A 24336-nucleotide genomic window follows, 5' to 3' on the forward strand; every position below is an offset into this window, starting at 1 on the left:
ATTGTGGCCATCTGGGGAGTGAACCAGCGAATGGAAGACCTCTCTCTGTCTCTTCCTCTCTCTGTAACTATGTCTTTCAAATAAATAAAATAAATCTTTTAAAAAAATGAAATTAGAAGGACTTTCCCACTGAACCAAGATTTAAAGGTTGCAGGTGCTCGGCACAGTAGTTAAGTCACCCCTGGGATGCTGACATCCCAGGTCAGAGCGCCTGGCTCAAGTCCTGGCTACTCACCTCCAAGCCAGCTTCCAGCTAATGCACATCCTGGGAGTCAGCAGATGATGGCTCAACTACTTGGGTCCCTGTCACATGTGAGACCCAGATTGGATCCATGTTCCTGGTTTCTAACTGGCCCAGTCCTAGCTCTTGCAGATATTTGGAGAAAAAATTAGCAGATGGTAGATCTCTCTCCATCTCTCTGTCTCGTCTCTGTCTCTCTCTCTCTCTCTCCCTTTCAAATAAAATGGAGATAAATAATTTTTAAATGCATCAAAGAAGTGAGGAGCATTAAAGCAATAAGTGGGAGGCATGATCAAAAGGTACACTGTCCAATATGGCAGCCACTATGTACAGCATGTGGATACTGTGCACTTGAAAACGTTTGAGTTGAGATGTGTTGTAACTGTAAAATACGTGCCAGATTTTTGAAGACTTAGTTCAAAACTATGTAAACTATCTCATGGATAATTTCATATTGTATATTGACATTTTTACATATGATGGGTTTAAAATTATATTGGGAGATTAATTTCACCTGTTTATTTTTACTTGTAAAGCACATCTATTAGAAAATTTTAAATTACATATTGTAGCTTCCATTATTGTTCTATTGGACAGCACTGCTCTGGAGAGTTATCAGGGTTCAAGGATAACTTTGCTAGAGATGGCACACTGGTTTTTGCTTTTTTTAATTCATCCCTCCCCCAAAGGAACCTTTTATTTAAGGAATACAGACATATCATGCATTTAATAAGCACAGCTTTAGGAATATAGTGACTCTTCCCACCATTCCTACCTTCCCACCCACTCTCCCATCCCTCCAACTCCTTCCTCTCCCATTCCCAGTCCCATTCTCCACTAAGATCCATTTTCAATTAACTTTATACACAGAAGACTAACTCTATACTAAGTAAAGGGTTCAACAATTTTCACAGTTAAAAAAAAAAAAAAAACTGTTCTTCCACAGTCAAGACAAGGGCTGTTCAAAGTCATTGCATCTTGAAGTTAATTTCACTTCTTTTTTTTTTTTAGAAACTTAATTAACTTTAATGAAGCACCCAAGAATAATACATCTTTTGGGAGCACTTAGACAAAACTATAAGACAATTCTTTGAGGACAGAGGTCTTGCATGGGAAGTTAGTGCACAGTGACTTTTGTTAATTTAATAATTAACACTCTTATGTATGATGTCAGTGATCACCCAAGACTATTGACATGAGCTGCCTAGGCTATGGAAGCCTTTGGAATCCACAAACTCCATCAGTATTTAGATAAGGCCATAAGCAAAGTGGCAGTTCTCTCCTCCCTTCAGAAAAAAGTACCTCCTTCTTTGATGACCACGTCTTTTTTTTTGGACAGGCAGAGTTAGACAGTGAGAGAGAGAGAGACAGAGAGAAAGGTCTTCCTTCCATTGCTTCACCCCCCAAATGGCTGCTACGGCTGGCGTGCTGTGCCAATCCGAAGCCAGAAGCCAGGTGCTTCCTCCTGGTCTCCCATGCGGGTGCAGGGCCCAAGCACTTGGGTCATCCTCCACTGCACTCCCGGGCCACAGCAGAGAGCTGGACTGGGAGAGGAGCAACCAGGACAGAATCCGGCGCCCCGACTGAGACTAGAACCCGGGGTGCCAGCACTGCAGGCAGAGGATTAGCTTAGTGAACCGCGGCGCCGGCGATGACCATGTCTTTCCACTGGGGTCTCATCCACCAGGCACACCGGGTTATTTAGGACCAAGCTTCCCAGGTCAGAGCACAGCTATAAACTTGTGTGGAAAAGTTCCCTCTGAACCTTTCAGGAACTCAGGCTGACCCTGATCTGTTGGGTGCTGACTCTTAAGTGCAGAGTGAACAAGCACCAGCATGTTGCCAGTGCGGCTCCAACCAGAGAGCGCAGCTCGCTTGCATCATCTGACTTCCTCACTGCATCACTGCCCACAAAACCAGCAGCGCTGAACCAAATCCAGCGAGGAACTCCTGAAAACAGCTGGAGTCAACTTAGATCCTGAGCAGCTGCTAAACACTGTGTGTGTGCTAACCTTGGGTCGATGGCTTTGACACAGCAGGGTTCAGACTTACAAAATAAATAGTTCCCCAATATATGGCCAACTGATTTCTGACATAGATGCAAAAATATTTCAGGAGAGAAAGGAAATTCTTTTCTTTATTAAGATTTATTTATTTACTTGAAAGGTAGAGTGAGGGAGAGAGAGAGAGAGAGAGAGATCTTCTGTCTGTTGGTTCACACCCAAAATGGTCTTAACAGCCAGTGCTGAGCCAGGTGGAAGCCAGGAGCCAGGAGCTTCTTCCGGGTCTCCCAGCTGGGTGCAGGGGCCCAAGCACTTTGGTCATTATCCACTGCTTTCCTTGAAGCATTAGCAGGGAGCTGGATTGGAAGAGGAGCAACTGGGACTCAAACCAGAATCTGTATGGGATGCCCAGAATTGCAGAAGACAGCTTTACCTGCTACAGTGCTGGCCCCAGGGAAATTCTTTTCAACAAACGTTGCCAGAGCAATGAGACATTTCTATGCAAAAAACACCCTTCCACTCATATTTTGAAACACATAAGAAATTAACTCAAAATGGCACTTAGATCTAAAACTCTGAAACTTTTGAAGGAAACATGGAAGAAAAATTGGCAACCTTGTGTTGGGCAGATTTCTTAGTATGACACCAAAGCAAATCCATACAAGAAAAAGCACACAAATTGGGCTTCATCAAAGTTAAGAACTTGCATTCTTCAAAAGACATCACTAAGAAAATGGAAAAGACACCACAGACTTGGTGAAAATATTTATAAATCATACAGCTGATAAAATACTTATATCTAGAATATGTAAATTCTCACAACTCAATAATAAAAGAGCCAATAACCCAATGTGAGAATGGGAGAGTGATTTGAATAGACATCTCCCCAACAAGGACACACAGATAAAAAGGTGCTCATCACCATTAGGAAAATTAAAATTAAAACCACTAAGCATTAGGTACCTACCAGAATGTCTAAAATTAAAAGACCTGACCACAAGAAGTGTTGGGGAAGATATGGAGCAATTGGAGCTCTCATACAATGCTGGAAGGGAAGTAAAATGACACAGCCGCTGTGCAACACAGCATAGCACTTTCTTAAACGTGAAGTATACACCTACCACGGAACCCTTTCCACTTGTGCTTATTTACCTAAGAAAAATGTGAGTATATGTTCATGCAAAGACTCGTACATGAGTGGTCATTACAGTTTTATTTATAACAGCCCAACATTGACAACAACTTAAATGTTCAATAGGTGAATGAAAAAAAACCAATGTCTACTATTCTGCAAATGAAATACTGCTCAGCAATGAGAAGGGATGAACTACGCATATGCAACAACAAGGTTGACTCTGAACTGAGTGTAAGAAGGCACTGCGGGGGGGCGGGGGGCGAGGGTATGTATTATATGACTGCATTTTTATAAAAGTCTAAAACAATGCAAGCTCATCTATAGTGACAGAATGCAGATCAGTGATTGCTTGGGGTTGGAGCTGGTGAGGATGGAGAGGAAACATCTAAGGGTCTTAGGATAGATATTGTACTGATGGTTTTAATGGGTAACTACCTACATGTCAAAACTTATCAAATTGTGCACATTAAATATGTTCAGCTTATTGTCAATTATATCTCAAGAGAAGCACCTAAGGCAAGCCTTATCCTTGGGGAGTTTGCAACAGAAAGTATATGATCCGGATTCACAATGGTTTTCCCTATAAAACCAAGCATCAGGTGGTGGCCCCCGAGTTTCTACAGAACAAAGGCTTAAGGATGACATTGATGGATGCAAATGGGTGCCAGGGACTTCTGGCAATTTATCCTGAGGCTGAGTTTGCACAGCAATGGGTGAAGCTTTTTAGATTTGATGCATGCGTGGTTGTGGGTGGTTGTGGAGATTACGGGAAGGAGACTAGCAGCCTCCTCGGCCCTGACTGTAGGCTCCGCTGCTCCCACTAAGGCTCTGTGAGAACCCTAACAAGTACACAAGATGGATTCCATTCAGTACCTGGTCCCACCTGGCCCAATGCAGGGCCCACCCCCACGGCCCTCCCACTTCTCTCTAGCACCTTCTTGTACCCCATGTTCGCTCCTTTCGGCTGCCTGGTCCCCACGCCCCTTGAGCAGCTCTGTTCCCAGCCACTCTCACTGGGGACTCAGGGCCTGGTGTAATGCTTCTGTTATGTCTCTCAACAGGGCCCCCATTTTTACAGATCAGCTAAATGAAAAGACTCGAAAGTATTCACGGCTAGAAGGGACATTTGCGAGTTAACAAGGACAGGGACAGCCTCCCGCCGTCACCTGTCTTCTGCAATTACAAGTCAGGAGATCTCTTCCCTTTGGTGCTGGCCCACTGGGAGAGGGAAGCTGGGCTATCGCTTGTGGTCCTTCAAATTTAATGCTCGCGAAGGAAGCAGGTGGTGGGAAAGCACAGAAGCCTCTGCCACCTGCTGGGAATCCAGGCGAGCTGCTTCCGCAACAGTGAGTGCCGGGCTGAGAAATGCGGGACACACTCAAGGTCCCCTGGAGAGTTATTTTAACCAGACTAAGCAGACTGCCCAAGAATGGCTTGCAGTCTCCCTGGAACGAAGTCCCTCTCCCCTCTGGGTAACAACCACCGAGCCAGCTTAGCTCCGAATGAGGCTGGAGGATGAGCCAGGGCCATGACTCAAAGCCCTGTTTCTGAGATGGCACAGGTTGGCTCTGCCTCGCTCGCTATTGGTTGAGCCCCAGGTCAGAACCCAGACAGAAACCCACAACAACAATACTGTTTATTGAGTGGTTTTAATTGTTCTTTGATTCTTTGGAAAATGTAACAAAGGAGCAGGAAATCTCAGCTGAAGGGACAGTAGATGTTTTCCAGCCTGCCTACCTCGCTGACACATAAATCTCTACCCATCAAACCTGAGAATCTGCCACCAGTCTGCCTGAATGCCTCCAGTGACAGAGTCTTATTTTAAAACAAGCTCTGATTGTTGGAAAGGTCTTCCTTATGTGTGCAGCTGTTGAAAAGAATGAGGAAGCTCTCTTTGTACTGCTGTGGAACAATCTCCAAGATATACTCTCAAGTAAAAAAAAAAGTGCACAACATGTATAACACACTAGCATGGGGACTTCAAACTGAGACAAGTAAGAATTCATGTTCACATTTGCTTACAAGTGGATTCAGAGACTCTGAAAGGACACACAAGAAACTTTAAAAAGTAATGATTGCTTAGCGAGGACAAAGGAGTACTAAGCCAACAGCTTACACATGTGACAGCGACCACGTATGTGAAATGTGCTAGGAACCAAGTTCTTTACTTATACAAACTCATTGATTTCTCAAAACAACCTTACGAGATAAGTACCATTATTACCCACATTTGTCTCACTAGCAAGCTGAGGCCTAGAGAGGTTAAGTAATTAGCTGAAGGTCACACACCCAGGAATAACAGAGCTAGCACAGACCCAGGCAGCCGGGCTTCCGAAACAGTGCTCCCAAAGACCATGCCAAACGCTCCCCGGCAGGGTATAAGAACAACCATGCTTTTCCTTGTATTTGTTTTTGTGCTTTGTGTTGGTTATTTAACTACTCATTTATTTATTTGCTTATTAAATCATTCTCTCATTTATTTATGTGGCTGGTTGGTGGGTTTGTTTTTGAACTGTGTGACCATTATACATTGATAGGCATTTCTCTGGCTGCTGTGTGCAGGCAATGTTAAAAGTTAGGGGCCTAGATGAAAAGGAAGAAAGAGGGGTGTGCGTTGTTGTGCAGCCGGTTAGGCCGCACCCCTAGGAGCTCAGATGGAGTTTCGGGCTCCTGATCAGCCGTGTCCAGCCCCAACTGTTACAGGCACTTGGAAAGTGAACCAGAGGACGGAAGCTCATTCAGGCTCGCTCTCTCTCTCTCCCCCTTTCTCTGTCACGCTGCCTTTCAAGTGAATGAATGAATCTTTGAGAAGGACAAAGAAAGAGGGAGAGAGATGGAGGAGGAGGAAGAGAAGGAGGGCGAAGAGGGAAATGAAGGAAGTAAATAGAAGAAATCTCTTCTGTGAGCTGAGCAAAAACCTGCGCTCCCGAAGCTGACTCACTTCTTTGTCCTGGGTTGGTTCTCTGGGCACCTACCAGGTTCTGCTAAATGGACCCCTTCCCAGGACTGAAAAAGGACATTTTCAGTTCTTTCTACCAATCCCGAGAGGCCCTGGGCTCCCATCCCCCTCACTGCAAGGGGAGTCTGAAATACAGTTTGGGGTATCACTGCCCCAGACACAGCCCAGCTTGTCAGCCCTGGTGAGGCCAATATGTTTATCAGCATTCTTGTTTTGCGAAGCATCTTTCCTCTAATGCAGCCTATGTTTGCACTTGTGTTTTGGAGTTCTCATTCCCATGTTGCAATTAATGAAGTATCCAACCGTTATTCCCAGGAGCTCCTGCCGACTCAGCCCCTCCCCATTCCCGACTGGTCCTGGTGTTTTCTGAGCCCATTTCTGAGACATTAACTCTCTCGTTAAACTCTGTCTTGTTGGCCTGTTTGTTCCAGCCTAGTTCAGATGGCTCCTGGCTCAGTTTCCCAAAAGAGCCAAGATCCCTCCCAGCCTCCTGTGAGATGTTTGGTAGAAAAAGACACTCAGCCCAGACAGGGAACCTGCCTAAGATCTCTCATGCATGGAGGGCTCTCCACCACCACTCAATGCCGCTTCCAGGAATCCCTGGGGCCACACTAGGCCCACAGTCAGGTGCCTTCCAGAAGAAGAATCCCATCCTGCAGGCACTACCAGGTCGGTCTCCCTAGCACGAGCATCTTCCATAGGAACCCGGGAGAGTTTGCAGGAAGGCCAGCCGCCCCCTGATCAGGGCTACAGTGAGAAGAGAGGGCCGCCATGTGCAGGGCACATGTTCAAAGCTGGCTGGTGATTACAGGGACTTAAAACATCATGTTCTAGATGAGCTGCGTGGGGTTTTGTGAAGCTTGTGCCGAAATCAGAGATGCCGTGGGGATGACATCTTCTTTATCTGTGTGGTGATGGGAGGGGGAGTTACTCAGCCAGGAATCCCCAGAGACAGCCGACCAAGGAAGCCGTCCAGGAATGCCGGCTCTCGCCCGCCGGCCAGATGTTTAAGTCCCGTGCTGCGCGTGCCTGCTCTGGGGAGAGGAGACCCGTGCTATTGCAAAGGCAAACCTCAGCAGCGGGGGAGGGGCTGCCTGCCCGGCTCCCCGGCTGGCAAAGCGGGTGGACCAAGTGAGAACAGGTCGAGGCCCAGGGTGAATCAATCAGCGGCGGCAGGGATGTCGGACAGAGAGAACCAAGCCAGGGCTGGTCCCAGCACTGCGGGACCCACGACTGTGGGGAAGTCAGGAGGGCACAGGGAGCGGAGAGACCGCCTCGGGAAGCTGCCTCTGCAGTGAGGTGCGGCTGGGGTGGGCAGAGGTTACAGCCCCCTGTGACGGGCACCACAGCACACACCTCAGCCTCCGGAATCAAGTCTCAGAAGCCCCTAGAACTTCGGCTTGGCTGGATGGGCTTTCTACCCAAACTCTGCCTTACTGTGGGGCTTTTGAATATTACATAAAAAAAGAAAAACACTGCGTGCCTCAGTATCCCCATGTGGGTAGCTGTTGGGAGCGTAGGAGGCGGTGAACAGTCCCCACCCTGCCAGACTAACTCTCGGCCTGTAAATACAGGGGTGATAGCCTCGGGAAAGCCTCCCGAGTTACTCAAGGAGAGACAGAGAACGAGATGCACTCTTTACCGCCATTGCCACCGGGAGACCTAAAACCGTCTGTGAGGGTCTGTCTGCTGCAATCCTGACAGTTTCCCTCCCAGCGACATAACGGTGACCGCCTCGTTACCACGCGGCGGGGAGCGTCCCCGGGACTATATGCCGAGAAATTAAACCCCTGGAAAAGCAAAAAGACCTCTCGGAGATGCCCTTCTGACCCCAAACCGGTGCGGGAAGTCATCTCAAGCGTGTTCAGTTGTGCACTGGGTGCAGCTGGCACCCCTTAATGGCTAAAACTGGTTCCAAGAGTGAGTCATTCTGATTATACCCTTGGGACATCATTCATAAATATCATCTGTCCCCAAAGACGTCCAAAACACAGGAGTCATGGTAAAACACACACACACACACGCAAACAGGCTCCGAACAGTCAGGCCATTGTTCACAGCGGAATCACCAGCCACACCCTCTATCTAAGATAAAAGGAAAATGCAAAAAGCAATCAGATGAAACCTATCTTGCCCAACCTGAAAAGCAACAGCTGGATGAGAATACTGTCTGTGATCCGTTTGCGGGGAGCCACCTTTCGGGGAGCATTTCAGAGAGCAAGAAGGCCTTCTCAGGGTGGTGATGGGTCCCCCTTGCTCCCTGGACCCATGAACCCGTTTACTGTTCCCAATTAGTCCCATCCTCCAAACAGGAGCTCAGCACTTGGCTAATTAAGCTTTCTTCTTTCCTATAAAATATGTTCCCAGAAAACAGCTCCCCCCCCCCCCCGAGAATAGAACTTGAGAAATAAATGCCAATTTCAGCATTTGGGACATCAGCGAGCTCCTAGAGAGGAGGGCAGGTGAGGTGAGGAAGTATGCATAAACTTCTCTCCAGTGCCACAACGCAGAGCCTGACTCGGTACCTCAGGGGACTCCCTCCCATCTCCTCCTTCATTCCTGCACAGAACAGAAAGTCTCAAAAGGACCAGCCTTACACAGTGGCCATTTGGTCTCACTGTGGTCCTGCCCCAAAGAAAATTGCCCCAAGGATGCCTCTCTACAGAGATGACCTAATGCAAGGCCAGGTGCAGGATACCTTCCACCTGCTAAGCCTGCAGCAGTCGGGCAGAGGGTGAGCGGGTTCAGGCTCTCTCTCCAACCTAATGGGATTCTTGGTAGGGTTTAGAAACCATAGAGAGAGATGCACAGAACTGTCCCACACCCCCACCTGCAAGAGCACCAACCTTCAAAGAGCAAGGCCGCCCCCCATGTCCTTCTTTAGAAGGCATGAGACAAACAGCTTCCCACTGGACACACATCTGAGTTGTCCACCCAGAGGTCAAGGAGTCCTGCATTGATGCTGCATGTTTGAAACACTTGCCCAACATGAGAAGGAGACAGGCGGAGGTGGAGAAAGGGTGGGAGGTAGGGAGGCTCTCATGGACCACCAGGGCGTGATGATGCCTCCGTGTTGCTTCTTCAGTGGTTCTAGGTCTATTTGGGTTCTGCATTTATTCCAAGTCAATTTTGGTAATGTACTTTAATAGGAAACCGCCCACCTGACTTTTCACTTTTATGAATAAGGTTAGTCAATGTATAGCTGTATTTTGAAATCTCATGCTTACTGTCGTGTTTAGTTAATTTCATAGGTTGTTCATGGTTAACTTTCCCACAGACTTGTCTAGCAGCCTTTGCAAAGGAGCGGCTTTTGACACTATCAATCCCTTCCTGAATCTTTGCTTCCGCTTCATCCAGCCCTGTACTTCCTTCTACTTTCTTTGTCTTTACTCTTGCATTTTTCCTACTTTCCTCATCTGGACACTTAGTTCGTTCATTTAAATGTTCTTCATTTGTGATTGCAATGCCCACTCCATGACCACGGGAAGCCCCTTGGATCAGCTTCACTTAGAAACTACAAGACAAGGAACAGAGTGGCCAGCAGTCCAGGGTCAGGTAAGTCTCTTTCACAGGACGCCTCATAGTAGTCCAGGGGTTAGTTTATTTTTTTTAATTATTTATTATTTGAAAAACAGGGTTGGGGTGAGCAGTACTCTGATCTGCTGGTTCACTCCACAAATGCCTGCACTGTCCAGGGCTATGCCAAGCCAAAGCCAGATGCCAGAAACTCAATACAGTTTCCCTTCTGGGTGGCAGGGACCCTACTACTTGAGCCATCACCTGCTGCCTCTCAGGGTGTGCATTGTCAGGAAGCTGGAATCAGGAGCAGAGCAGGATGTGGTCCATCCCAAGTGGCACCTTAACTGCTAGGCCAAATGCCCATCCCAGCTTATTGTTTTAAAAATGAGGACACTGAGGCCCAAAGAGAGAGAAACTGATAATAATCAATAGCAAGTTAATAGCAGAGTTGGACCCAGACACCAAATCCTGTCTCTTTTCCATGCTGTCCTAATTGGAAAACCAAGTGGAAAGTCTACCTCCAGAGTATCATAATATCTTTGACTCTCTATGTCTGCTTCTTCATCTGTTAGCCTTCTTATAACCATCCCAGATCACAGCATTTGGTAGAAAACAGTTGGTCGTATTCAAGAGATACAGTTGGTTGGTTTGGGGTGTGTGTGTGTGTGTGTGTGTGTGTGCGCACGCGTGCGTGTTTCGTTGTCTTCTCCTTTCTTCTTCTTCCTCTTCTTCTACTTCATTTAAGACTGGAGTCAAGATGCCTTGATTTTCCTGATCCATGATCTCAGCATTGATTATCCAGGATGAGCCCAAAGGTGAAATTCTCAGTGGTAAATAATTTAAACTTCTTCAGATACCATCAGTGAATACAGTAAGTCTGCAGAATTCAGTGGAAGAGAGAAGTTTTGTCCTGGGCTTTAAAACCTTATTGTCTGGGAGGGACAGGGAGAATGGAGTCACATTTATATGGGACCAACCCTGAGTTCAGGAGTTTAAAAGGCATTTTCCATCATGTGTATCTTTGTGGGAAGACTTCAATTATCAATTTTACTTTACTTGTTATTAACACATTCATATTTTCTATTTCTCCTTGATTTTTTTACAGCTTCTTTTTAGGAATTCATCCATTTCATCTAAATTTTTTAATTTTATTAGCATAAAGTTGTTCATAGTATCCCTTAATTCTTTCACTTTTGAAAAGTCATTACTAATTTTGGTACATGTGGCTTCTATCTCATCAATCCTTGGCCAGTCTTGCTACAGTTTTGTCACTTTTGTTAAACTTTTCAAAGAATCAGCTTTGAGGTTCATTAAATTTATTTTTTTGTCTTCTATTTCATTCATTTCCATTATAATTTTATTAGTTCCTTCCCTCCGTTTGATATGGATTTAATTTAATTTTTTTCCAATTTCTTAAGATATAAGCTAACGATGTTAATTTGAGATCTTTCTCTTTTCAAACACAGATGCTGAAAACTATAAATTTCCTCCTGGAAAAATGTGGACTGATGGAGTAAGGATCTCTAAAAGTCAACTCCTCCAGAAAACCAAGAACACTGGCAGAAATGTCAATTTTTTTCAGAATTTTATTAAGTTAGCAAATCTTAAAATGATCCAAGAAACATTTATAAATTTTAGGATTGGCTTTTCCACCTCTGAAAAAAAGACAGTTAGAATTTTGATAAGGATTTCATTGAATCTATGAGACAGGTCAATTTGAGGGAGTGTTGCCATTCTTAATAACACTGAGTTTTCTGATCCGTGAACATTAGCTATCTTTCCATGTTTTAGGTGTTTTTTAATTTACTTCCACAATGTTTCGTAGTTTTCAGTATATAAATCTTATGCCATAGCTATATATAAATATTTATTTATCTTTACTATGCCTACATATAAATATTTATAAGTCTTATACTTATCCTTTTGATTCTGTTGTACTTAGAATTTTCTTCATTTCATTTTGGATTATTAATGATTGGTTTATGGAAATGAAACTGAATTTTGTATTTTTTGTATATACTTGATAGTGTATCCTGAGACCCTGCTTAATTGGTTTATTAGCTTGAAAAGGTTTTCTGTGGTTCCTTAGGATTTTCTCTGTACAGATTGTGTCATATGCAAGATAGTTTTGCTTCTTCCTTTCTAATCTGATTGCCTTTTATTTCTTTGTTTTGTCTAATTGAGCTGACTGGAAATTTCAGTGTAAAATTGAATGAGAGCTGTGAGCACAGACATCCTTGTCTTGTTCCTCACTTTAGAAGGAAACCTTTCAGTCTTTCACCGCTGTTTTACTTTAGCTCCAGGTTTGTTATACCTAGGCTGGTGGGTCTGTAAAGTGGTGCAGCCACTTTGGAAAAATGCCTGAAAGTTCCTCAAAAAGCTAAATACAGGGGCAGACCATTGGCCTAGGCACCAGCTGAATTAACTGCATTCAAATCTGAGTGCCTGGGTTCAAGTCCCAGCTCCATCTGCTGATTCCAATTTCCTGCTATTGCACACCCTGAGAGGAAGCAGGTGATGGCTCAAGTGTTTGGGTCCCATCACAAACCTTGGAGACCACGACTGAGTTACCGCTTCCTGGCTCTGATCTGGCCCTGCTCCAGCCATTGCAGGCATTTGAGGAGTGAACCAAGTTGATAGGAGCACTCTGTTTCTCTCCCTCTCCCTCTCCCTCTCCCTCGCCCTCGCCCTCGCCCTCGCCCTCGCCCTCTCCCTCTCCCTCTCCTTTTTCCTTTCTCCTCCCTCCCCCTGCCTTTCAAATTGATAATAACAACAACAATAAGGTTAAACACAAAGTTCCCATGAGATCTAGCAATTCCACTCCTAGGTTTGTACACAAAATAATTGAAAATGTGTCCACATAAAAGCCTGTACATGAATGCCCGTAGCAGCATTATTTAAAAGAGTCAAAAACTAGAGACATCCCAAATGTCTATCACGAGGAATAGCTAAACAAAATGTAGCATGTCCATATAACACATTATTCAAAAACAATGCAATATTGATACATGCTACATTTGGATGAACCTTGAAACCATTCTGCTAAACAAAAGAAGGCAGGTGCAAAAGGCCACATGTTGTATGACTCAACTTCTGTTAAATGTCCATAATAGGTTATCCATGCAGATAACAAAGAGATTAGTGTTTGTAAGGGAATGGGGAAAGCGGACTATTAGAAGTGACAGGTAGGGGACAGCATAGCAGGTAAAGCCACCACCTACAGTGTGGACATCCCATATGTGCTCTGGATCAAGAACTGGCTACTCCACTTCTGAACCAGCTCTCTGCTGTGACCTGGGAAAGCGGTGAAAGATGGCCCTTGTCATTGGGCCCATGTGGGAGACCTGGAAGAAGCTACTGGCTCCTGGATTCAGATCAGCCCAGCTCCGGCTGTTGTGGCCATTTGGGGAGTGAACCAGCGGATGGAAGACTCTCTCTCTCTCTCTCTCTCTCTCTCTCTCTCTCTCTCTGACTCTCTGTAACTCTGCCTTTCAAATAAATAAATCCTTTAAAAATATGACAGGTAATAGGTACAGGTTTAGTTCTGGAAAGATGAAAATGTTCTGAAGTGACTAGCGATGGTTACAAAACTCTGAATATACTAAAGCCACTGAATTATATACTTTAAAAGGCTCAGTAACACTGTTATTTAAAAATGTTTTCCTTCTAAGCACTTTAGCAGCATCATAAAAATCGGAGTGATGTGTCTTTGTTTTCATTCAGTGAAAAACATTTTCTGGAGCAGTATTGTGGCACAGTGAGTAAGCTGTCATTTAGGATGCCCTCACTCTGTATCAGGATGCCAGTTCAAGTCCTGGGTCCTCTATAACCCAGCTCCTTGGAGGCAGCAGGTGATGGCTCAAGTACTTGGGTCCCTTCCACCTATGTGGGAGACCTGGATGGAGTTCCAGACTCCTGGCTTCAGCTTGGCGCTGCCCTCCAAATGTTGGCAGACATTTAGAGAGTGAACCAGAGGGTTAAAAGTGCTCTTGCTTTCTCACCCTCTCACTCTCACTCTCTCTCTCCCTCACTCTGTGTGTGTGTGCGTGTGCATGTGTTTCTGCATTGCAAATAAATGTTAAATTTTAAAACTATTTTCTGATTTTTTGTGTGAGCCATGAGTTACTGAGACATGTTTAATTTCCAAATATTTGGAAGTCTCTCATATTTGTGTTGTTTATATGTAACATAATTCCATTGTATTCAAAGAAATAGTTTATATTGTTTAAAAAATGCTTTTAAATTTCTTGGCATTTTGCTTTTAGTGTATAGCCTTTCCTGGAGAATATTCCATATATGCTTGAAAAGAATGTGGAATGTTCTGTGAATGTCACTGAGGCAAGTTGGCTGATAGTGTTGTTCAAATCTTGGCAGTTTTCTGTCCAGATAGTCTTATCAATCAAGAAAGTACCAACGATTCCCACTGTTGTTGAACTATCTATTTCTCCCTTAAATTCTTTCAACTTTTGTGTCACATATTTTAGGATTCTTCTCTTACGTGTGCTTAAATTTATAACTTATATTTTCTTGGTGGATGAAGCCACTTATCATTGTGAATCGTCTCTCTTTGTTTCTAATAATATATTTTGTCTTAGAGTCTATTTTGTCTGAGATTAATATAACCAATTTCGTATGTTTTATGATTCTTGTTTGTATAGTATAGCTTTTTCCATTCCTTTTTTTTAAATCTATTTGTATCTTTGGGTCTACTGTGACTCTTGAAGATAATTGGATCTTTTTTTAATTTTAGCATTTTTAATGAAAGTTGTAAATAAGATTACTTTATTCTAGCATCTTCTTGGTAGTTTCTTCCTTACGCCCACCCCTTTGCTTTCCTATTTGATGAGACTTGGCTTTCTGTTCCAGGTCTGTCTGTGACAAGAACCTTTCCGTGTGAGCCTTTTTCTGCTTCATATTCGGTGTAGAAGACACTTCTGGTGAGCCGGAACTACTTCATCGATTTGTTGACCCATTCAGTGTCCTTGCACAGTCTGACCCTCATTAGCCTTTCTGAAGGGTGTAGATGGGCCACTGTACTTCTGTCTCAGCTCTTGGGAAAGAGGGGAAGATAAACTCATCCTGCAAATGTGGGGAGTTGATTTGAAATGTCTTTTTTGGTTCTTCTTACATTGGAAGTCACAAAGAAACTGAACACCATTTTGGCCAATGCCGCTGTGGCAGTGGCTCCAAAAGGAAAGAACTGGATCTTATTGTTTATCCAGTGTGGAAATCTCTGCTTGGATTCACATCTGCCATGTCTTTTCTGTTTTCTACAGCTCATGCCCTTTTCAAATTATCTCTTTTACTACTTCTTTTGTGTCAAATAGATATTTTCTAGTGTGTCATTTTAATTCCTTTGTTTGCTTTTTAAAATTATTTTAAAATAACTTTCTTGGGGCCATAATTGTGACACAATAGGTTAAGCTGACATCTGCAAGGCTGGCATCCCATATGAGCACTAGTTCAAGTCCTAAATACTCCACTTCCAATCCAGCTCCCCGCTAATGTGCTTGGGAAAGCAACAGAAGATAGTCCAAGTGCTCGCAACTCTGCCACCTAGGTTGGAGACCTGTGTGGAGTTCCAGGCTCCTGGCTTTGGCCTGGCCCAGCCCTGGCTGTTGCAGCCATTTAAGGCATAAATCAGTAGATGGATGATATCTATCTCTCTCTAACTCTGCCTTTTATATAAATAAGTAAATCTTTTTTTAAAAAAAATAGCTTTGTTAGTGATTACTCTGGGAATTACATTATTCATTACAATTTATCACAGTCTACTTGGGATTAATACTAACTGAATTCCAGTGCAATAAAAAAGTATACCATTCCATCCCCTCTCCTGTGTGCTATTATTATATTACTTCTTTATAGATGTTAAACCCAATAATACAGTTTTATAAATATTGTTTTATGCAATTACCTTTTAAATCTGATAAGAGAATGAAAGAGGAAAAACATATAATACAGTCCTTACATTTACCTATTTAGTTACTTTCCCCGGTGTTCTTTATTTCTTTATGTAGATTTAAATTATTCTCTGGTGCCATTTCCTTTCAGCCCAGATGATATTTCTTATGAGGCAGGTTTTGCTAGCAATGAACTCTTTCAGTGTTTGTTTATCTGGGAAAGTGTTTAACTCACCTTCACTTTTAAAGGACAATTTTGCTGAATATAATATCCTTGGTTGGCTTTTTCTTCCCTTACACTTTGAATACATTATGTGTTGCCATCTGACTTTCAGTATTTGTAATGGAAATCAACTTTCATTACACCATTTTTATGTGTATATTATGGCTTCTTCTCTTACTGCTTTCAAATATTTCTATTTGTCTCTTAACAGTTATACTGTGCCTACATGTAGGTCAGTTTTTTCCTTATACAACTTGCTTATTAAGCTTCTTGGATATTTAAGTTAATCTTTCTAGTAAAAATTTGATAACTTTGGGAGCATATTTCTTTTAATATTTTTCTGCCTCCTCTCTCTTGCCTTTCCTGAGACTCATATTGCACACGCTCATCTGCTTGATAATGTCCCATAAATCACCGTAGCTCTATTCACTGCTTGTCACACAGCTTCTTCTGCTCCTCAGTTTGAATTTCTTCCATTGCTCTTTCTTCATGTTTACCAGTTCTTTCTATTGCTATTTGAAGTCTGCTGTTTAGGGTCTCCAGCGAACTTTTCATTTCACTTATTGTACTTTTCAACTCCAGAATTTCAACCTGATTCTTTTTATATGATTTATCTCTTTATTGATATTCTCCATTTGATGTGTCATCATCATACTTTACTCCTTTAAACATGGTTTCTTTTAGTTCTCTGAGCATGTTTATTATACTTGCTTTGAAGTCTTTGTCTGCTAAGTCCAAAATCTGGATTTCCTCAAAGACAGCTTATGTTAGCTGTTCTTATTTTTTTTTTCTGTATATGCATCATACTGTTCTGTTTCTTTGGATGTATTGTAATTTTTTTGTTGAAAACTGAGCATTTCGGTTAATGTGCTAGAGCAAGTCTGAATTCTGATTCCTCCTCCCCTTGGTTGTTTTGCTGGTGACTTCTTGGGGCTAATTCTGGAGACTCTGTGTGGCCACTGATGAAACTGCTCAGAGTTTTATTTGGTTTGGTTTTGTTTTAAGCCTGGTTTCCTATATTTCCTGTTTAGCCAGAAATATGTGGATATCTTAGTGCCCTCTCTGGTCACTCCCGAGTGTGTGCACAGCTTTCTATCTGTGAGCAGCCCTGCTATGGCTGTCTCACTCTTGAAACTTTCCTTGTTCCTTTTTGGCAAGTTGCCTCTCTCTTGCTTACCTAACGCAGGATCGCAACTTCACGACTGTAATGTTAGCCTTTCCTATTCATTTGCCACCAAGATGGTTCCTCGATTCTCATTTTCATTGAAGATAAAAACCAAAATGAAGCAATAGGAAGTGCTTTCCCATTTCATCAGGAAAATCTAACTTCTTTCAAAGATTCACAAGATGTTAAAGGCTATTAGCTAAAAGTTTTTATATAATCTCCTTCTTCAATAACTAATTGTTTTTTTTTCAAATTCCCTTATAGTATGGCTCTGGTGAAGGCATACTCTTTCAGCTCTACCTGAAATTCCCAAATCTGAACAGCAGACTCGCACCCCCACCAGTGTGTGAGCTCCATACGCTGCTGAGCTCTGGTGCTTCCACACCTCTCTCTGGTCCTTGTAACAAAACAAAGGGAGACTCTTACAAGATACACTCCCCCTTTCAGGTAAGGCCAAATCCATACTTAAAAGGAGAAAAAACTGTGTGAGTTTTAATAAAGAGATGTGTAAAAACCCCACTTGTTCCCATGAAAATCTCCCGCTTGATTTAATACTCAGAGGTAAGGCATAGCCTGCAGAACGTGACTGCACATGCAGGCCCTTGGACACATCTGCTTAAAGAGACGAGTACATCAAGCTGGCTAACCTTGGGGAGAAGGAGTGACTACGACGGTACTGACCTAGACCAAGGGAGCTTTGACCTGTGGACAATAAAGGTAGAGAGGCTGAGATTTGTGTCTTGCTGGAGGAATGGGTGCTGAGAAAGGCAAAGCTCCTGAGAGACGGGCTCATGCCCAGGGCATGAAACATTCGTCCTTAACAAGTGTCCTTTCAGTCCAGCCTTCACTCAGATCACGAAAAATGTATTCCTTGGGGCCAGGAGTCAGAAACAGGGACCTAAATCCTGCACCTTGGCTGCACCTCCGCCAGCCAGCTGGAACCATAAGCATATGTTTTTACATTCACATTTATATTAACTTCATTTTGCTAGAGATTTCATTAAAACCCACTTCCAGTGCTGATATGTGCAACATGAAATCCTCCAGATGAACTGGTTCTGTGGATGGTGACAACACTCTCGCCACACTCCATGGATCACATTTCTCTTTATCCACTTGACTTGACCGGAATGTAAAGGCAAATGCTATGAAATCAATAGCTACAGAGTGTTTGGTTTTGGTTTTGTTTTTTTTTTTCTTTTTTTTTTTTCTGTGTAGACCCAAAGGAGACTGACATGCAGATTAGACAAATCACTTTTCATAATCCTAAGGACTGCCGCATGGTGTATCCAGAGTATTAATCAAAGGTTGAAACCAAGTGAAATGTGAATTAAATTTCTTAATGGAGAGAGACATGAACTTTCTATCCTTAGATCTCTGGCTGTGGACGTCTCTAAAGCAATGAAAAATTCAGCTACCCAGTTTATAATATTGTGAGAGATATATCACAAAAGTGACACGACTTATTGTGGTTACAGTTTCTGTGCAGAGAACTCAGTTTCCGATGTGGTCAAAGGGAGCTCTGGGGTTGCTGGCAGAGAAGTTAAGGGCAGCCCAGGCAAACCAAGGTCCTATATGTTTGAAGTCGTTTCGAGATTCCATGATCCTTTTCACCAGTGCCTGGAGGCTTGTCCTGAGTCTCAATCAAACACCAGTGGCTTAACATGTTTTGTTTAGTCTACAGAATTGCAATAAAGTACAATCTTTTTGCTTTCCATGCCAGCAAAGCTAAGATGGGCCTTAAAGAAATTAGACGGAAAGCCAATGAGATTTAATTCTAAAATTGGAAATAAGCCTGCATCACGCTCTTCTGGGAAGGCCGAACTCCCACCATCGGAACTCTCTGCCGTGACACAGGTCACATCAGGGTTCAATGGCAAGAAAAAAAAAATGGAAGTCGTAAAAGTGTTTGTGAAACAGAGATTTTTTTTCTTGCTCTCCCCAAAAATACTTGGGACGAATGTGGCATGGCAAAGTCAATCCAGTACAATTGTGTATCCCAGAGGAAGGAACCAGGGCTGCAGGTGCTTCTACCCGATCTGGGGCTGTGTTGAGCACCCTGAGGATAGAGATTTTATAGGACACAGTGTTGGTATGCAAGCAGCTTTCTCATTAGGAGTTAAAAGGCTTTTATGGGCGTTATCTGACTTACCCCACCACCTCCTAATAGGTGGAAAGAGGGAACACCAAACAGAAATTCATGAAGCCTGTGTAGGAAGTACCAGCCACTGGTTTGGGATAAAGCAATTTGGTCAAAAAGAATTAGAGGCGTTCAGCTTTCCCAAGGAGTTGGTGGCTGCAGGACTGCACGTGCCCTCCAGCACGCATGCCTCTCCTGGCGATTCAGTTTGCTTCATTTCTAACATGGGGCTCACCTTGCAGGATTTTGATGAGGATTCAGGGAGATGATCTAGGTTGAAAATGTTTCAAAAGCCTGATCCATAATAAAAGGCAATGTCTCCCTAAGCCCTGCTCTTTTTCCTGGTCACTGCTGTATCTTTCCAGAAAATGGACCAGCCACAGGTGGAGGCAGAACCTAAGAGGCAGCCCACTGGGCCCTGAAAGTAGTGAAACTTTTAACAACCCTCAAACAAATCAGCATACTATCTATTCCAGACATTGTCGGGATTACGGCAGCATGATAGAACACAGTTTTCATTAGTCAGGCTGTTGATAGTGCACCAGATCCCTAGCTGAAACTTCAGCTTCTCCATCCATGTCCATCACTTCTCTCTGCCGCTACTGGAATTCTCAGTAATTCACAGAGGCAAATCCTCCACACACTCCTTCAAATCCACGCCCCCCCCTCCCCCCCGCCCCCCCCCCCACACACACACAGTTTGGAGACCTTGTGAGATTATCAGCCATTGTGCAGTAAATCTTGAAGATCTATCCCTCCTCAAATGCGGAGTGCCATAGCACACCTGGTTACAAGATGCATAATTAGGGCCCATTTGGCTGACAGATTAATGGAGGTGTAACAAAAGCTAGCTGACAGTAAATTAAGCAGCTAAACACAGCACTCTCTGGTTACCACTGGCATTAAATTCTTTCTTTCTTTCTTTCTTTCTTTCTTTCTTTCTTTCTTTCTTTCTTTCTTTCTTTCTTTCTTTCTTTCTTTCTTTCTTTCTTTCTTTCTTTCTTTCTTTCTTACAGATTTATTTATTTATTTGAAAGGCAGAGTGAGAGAGAGAGAGAGAATTCTTCCATCCACTGCTTCACTTCCCAAATGGTCCCAGAGGCTGGGGTTGGGCTGGTCTAAAGCCAGGAGTCAGGAGCCAGGAGCTGCATTTGGATCTCCCACATGGAGCAGGGGCCCATGCACTTGAGCCATGTTCCACTGCCTTCCCTGGTGCATTAGCAGGGAGCTGGATCAGAAGTGGAGCAGCTGGGACTCGAACTGGCACCCACATAGGATGCCAGCATCACAGGACTACGCCACAGCACTGGCCTCAAACTTCACATCTTTCATAGTGCATTGGCCCCTTCTCACAGATTCTTTAGCATGTATCAGTTTGATGAAGTGTTTGCTTTCAAAGGTGTTCCTTAGCATAAAAGCAACGTGGAGAGCTCAATCTACCTGTAGTTAGCACTCTATTGTCCCAACCACTTTGGAATTGTCTGCTTTATATATTCCTTTTACTTGTGGAAAATGCATATTATGAAAAAAATAACAAATGGATTTCAGGAAATCTTTGGCCTGAAATATCTTTTAATTCTACTTTTCCACAAAGTTCTCGAAGTAGCCTCAAATATAATATATTTCCATGGTCCATTATTCTATGAGCAGTTAAATGTATATGCAACAACAGTGACTTCACAGTAGGACTTAGAAATATTCTTCTTGGGGCTGGCGCTGTGGCATAGCAGGTAAAGCTGCCGCCTGCAGTGCCAGCATCCCCTATGGGCACCAGTTCGAGTCCCAGCTACTCCATTTCTTATCCAGCTCTCTGCTATAGCCTGGGAAAGCAGTAGAAGATGACCCAAGTGCTTGAACCCCTGCACCCATATGGGAGACCTGGAAGAAGCTCCTGGCTCCTGGCTTCAGATCAGTGCAGCTCCAGCCGTTGCAGCCAACTGGGGAGTGAACCATCGGATGGAAGACCTCTCTCTCTCTCTCTCTCTCTCTCTCTGCCTCTCCTTCCCTGTGTGTAAATCTGACTTTCAAATAAATTAATTAATTAAAAAAAGAAAAAGAAATACTCTCCCTAACATGCTAAAAAAATACCAAGCTCATTATTTGTGTTCATATTACCTGATTCTCTTAAACTAGGTAAGAAGGAATCTAAATTCCAGAGTGTTCAGATGGCTACAGCAAATACACCTGCATGATCAGAGTATTCTCATTCTAGGTAGGAGAGTTTGCCAGGCCCATGAAGTGTCAAACTCCAGCCCATAGTGCAGGCACCAGGATCTTCTCTAGCAGAACTTTTTAATTTTTCTTACCCTTTTCCACCTTTTTTTGGAGTTCTAGACTCTGGAGAGCATTTTTCTAATAGCAAAGTTCCTTTCTGCCTCTTAATGAATTTCCTCCTTGCCTCAGTCTGTAATCTTTCTCTAAACCACAGGTCTTCAAACAATTTGTGTACATCCTAAAAGAATGCTTTAAAACTGCATTTTAAAGATGACACTTACATTTCAAATTACACCTTGGGATGGTGATGCAGGCTGTGCTGCTGTCTGGCAGTCTGTGCACGCTGCTTGTCTTCAGCTACATTTTTATCAAAGCTACAAAGTTCCTGCTACAGATTTAGCTATTTTGGTTACGGGGAATGTCTGCCACATGACCTAACAGGCAAAGCAGCTCTCATGGTGAATCCAATTAGCCACATCAGACTCACTTTCTCACAGAGCAATTCTAACCACATTTTTCATTTAAAAGAAGTGTGTTAATGTGTGTCCCCATGGCAACTGCCTGGTTTCTGAATCGTCACCCTAATAGACAGCTGGAGCAGTGGGCAGATGGAGGGTGCTGATGTATCTGTAAATTCATATCCAGAGGTTGGCCACGAGTTTGTCAGGGGACAAACAGTGCTCTGCCCTTTTCAATGTTTCTACCCAGAGCTCTTTGTTTTGTCCTTCTGGGACTCTGCCCTGGGAAAAAACCTTCTTAACTTACCCCACTGTTTGGGAGATCTACGGCATATTTAGAAATTTAGACCCTGTGCCAGTGCTGTACGGCTAGATGGATATGGTGGGAAGATACTTCTTACCTGAAAAGGGTAGTGGGGTGGCTGTGGAATGATGGGGGGCAAGGAAAGCTGGCAGGGTCCAGGAAAGGGTGGCGTGGAAGCTAAGGACCTGGCAGTCTGTGGAAATCTGCAGCTGCAAAGCCACTGGAAAGCTTGTTCTTATCAAACACACACAAAGCAGGGGTCACCCTGTGCCAAGCTGAGACACCAGCTGCTTCTGCTACTCCAACCATCACAAGAGGCATCGCCAAGGGGGCTGGTGCTGTGGCCTAGCAGGTAAAACCACGACCTGCAGCGCCAGCATCCCATATGGGTGCCGGTTCCAGATCTGGTTGTTCCACTTCCGATCCAGCTCCCTGCTAATTCACCTGCAAATGCAATGGCAGATGGCCCAAGTGCTTGGGCCCCTGCACCCACCTGGGAGATCTGGAAGAAGCTATGGGCTCCTGGGTTTGGCCTGGTACAACCCTGGCCGTTGGGGCCATTTGGGGAGTAAACCAGCGGATGGAAGATTCTCTCTCTCTCTCTCTCCCCTTCCTCTCTCTGTAACTCTGCCTTTCAAGTAAATAAAATATAAATCTTAAAAAAGTGGCAATATTGAAAAAAAAGAAGAGGCATCGCCAAGGGCTCCCCCATTCATTTATTCATTCAATAAACATCTTTGTGTGAAGCACAGTGCCTTGACGCACTGCCTTGGCATCTCATGTCCCAGGGATCATCTGCAATGCTCACTGCCATCCAAATATGGAAACTCTACCAAACCTCATTGGTGATAACTGTATCATTAACAAAAACATGGTGTGCATAGAGAGTAACGGGTCACTTGGTTAAAAAAAAAATCTGTCTACAGTATTTCCAGATGCTTGGGCCATTTAGATTCCAGATCCCAAATAAAATAAAATAAAATAAAAGAGGTGGGAGGGGTGCTTGAGGGAAGAGGTCATATCCTAAACTCATCATTAAATTGCTGGGAAGTGTGAGTGATGAAAATGGCCAGAAAATATGATCCTTGGGTGAATTGGGATCTTGCTAATGTTTAATTGAGTCTCCTGTGAAACATTTAAATCTATGGGCAGCTATCAAGGGTGAGAATTCTCCTCTCGAGGCCCCCAAATGATTTCACCTTCACTTTCATTTTAGTGGTGGAGGAAAGCCAGGACATTTGCTAAAATATTTGAACTCTGGGTGTGTGTTTTAAGGCTGCATGTGTGTGGCAGTCACCCTTGAGGAATCTCAGGGTCCATTGGTCTATTTCAGCACACCGGCTACGAAAAACCAGAGCAGCCGCACTGGAGGCCCAGGCCCCTCCTACAAGTCCTGGATTTCTCAGTTTCCCCAAACAGAGCTTTAGTTTGCTTCCTGTTTTTTCTTTTTCTTTTTCTTTTTCTTTTTTCTTTTTTTTTTTTCCACAAAGCTCCTCAAGGCTGACATCTAGGTGCTTCCAAATAAAAACAAAACGATTTGCAAAGCGTTCCTTAGCCCCTGCACCCCAAGATTTTCCAAAATAAACCCAAAAAGGGAAATGTACTTTCTTCTTTTGAGTCCCACCTCGGTGTCACAGGTGTGGGGACAGAAAGACCAGGAGGCAGTCTCTATGCTGGATGGGACCAAGGGCCCTCTGCAATGCGCTGCGAGTCTTGGCCCTCCTGTTCCTTGCTGTGCGACCCAGGACAAGTGACTTACCCACCCTTTGCCTTGGGATCTCTCTGAGAGCGGAGCAGCCCACCCCTCTGGGGGTGTGCAGGATTAAATGAGAGCAGGCACGGGAAGTGCTTAGCCTAATGCTGAACACAGACTTGGGGCTCATATTGACCATGGCTATACATGGTGCACATGCGCATACACACACACAAACACACGTGTGCACACACACACAGAGGTCCATTTTCTTCCTCTGTAAAACTGCAAAACGTCCTGGGGCCTGAAACCCAAACCTTGTGTTTCAACCCCAGCTCCCCACCCGCTGTCTCTCTCCACTGCCCAACAGCACTTTCCA

General features: G+C 43.8%; 1 protein-coding gene and 1 long non-coding RNA gene across 6 annotated transcripts in view; one reads left to right on the forward strand and one right to left on the reverse strand.

The window, feature by feature from the left end:
• RUNX2 (RUNX family transcription factor 2) overlaps positions 1 to 24336 on the reverse strand; it is a 358973-nt gene that overhangs the window by 48117 nt on the left and 286520 nt on the right. The gene's annotated exons all lie outside the window — the stretch shown is intronic.
• LOC138849801 (uncharacterized) lies at positions 9591 to 16563 on the forward strand. The gene is made up of 2 exons (XR_011389013.1): positions 9591 to 9893; positions 14724 to 16563. It is a non-coding gene; the product is annotated as an uncharacterized lncRNA (long non-coding RNA).

The sequence above is a fragment of the Oryctolagus cuniculus genome, chromosome 5 (genome assembly GCF_964237555.1).
Source record: "Oryctolagus cuniculus chromosome 5, mOryCun1.1, whole genome shotgun sequence".
In the NCBI taxonomy this organism is placed as follows: domain Eukaryota; kingdom Metazoa; phylum Chordata; class Mammalia; order Lagomorpha; family Leporidae; genus Oryctolagus; species Oryctolagus cuniculus.